This window comes from Elephantulus edwardii, unplaced genomic scaffold, assembly GCF_000299155.1.
Source record: "Elephantulus edwardii isolate Elephantulus edwardi_28Jun2011 unplaced genomic scaffold, EleEdw1.0 scaffold00017, whole genome shotgun sequence".
NCBI classification, from domain to species: domain Eukaryota; kingdom Metazoa; phylum Chordata; class Mammalia; order Macroscelidea; family Macroscelididae; genus Elephantulus; species Elephantulus edwardii.
Genome location: NW_006399767.1, coordinates 25,515,804 through 25,516,304, shown reverse-complemented (window position 1 = coordinate 25,516,304; position 501 = coordinate 25,515,804). Strand labels below are relative to the sequence as shown.

At 41.7% G+C, this 501-nt stretch overlaps 1 pseudogene; it reads right to left on the bottom strand.

Moving 5' to 3' along the window:
• The window catches only part of LOC102854615, a 31,911-nt pseudogene that overhangs the window by 6,559 nt on the left and 24,851 nt on the right, over positions 1-501 (bottom strand).

Genomic DNA, 501 nt, shown 5'->3' with positions numbered 1-501 from the left:
CCATCTCCTCCCGCGAGATTTAGTCTCCGAAAGTCAGTTCCTACTAGAGTGTAGTGAGTTGGAGATTTTTGTTGGTTTGGATTTCTTGGTTTAGAATGGATAAAAGAAACAAAAGCAAAACCAAATCAAACGACACCACAACACACAGCATTTATACTAAAAACCAAAACCCAGGCCACCACACTGAAGTGGGTTCCCATTCCAAAAATACAACATCGGATTTCCAAAAATGTCAAAGCTCAAGAAGGAGAACTGCCCGTCTCCGCTTCTCAGAGCAGCTGGTGCATTGAACTGAGTTTTCCATTAGAAGTACTGTGCATGATGCACTTAGCCATCAGGGCCCTTCACCATTGATATGAGAGGGAGAAATGTTTAAAAAAGAAGAAATGTGTAGAGAATTCTTTAAGACAGGAGAGTGATGTGATATAGAAAGATGAATCACAGAATAACATATTTCAGATGATGCTGTAGACTGAATTCAGCTCCCCCTCCCCCTCCCCT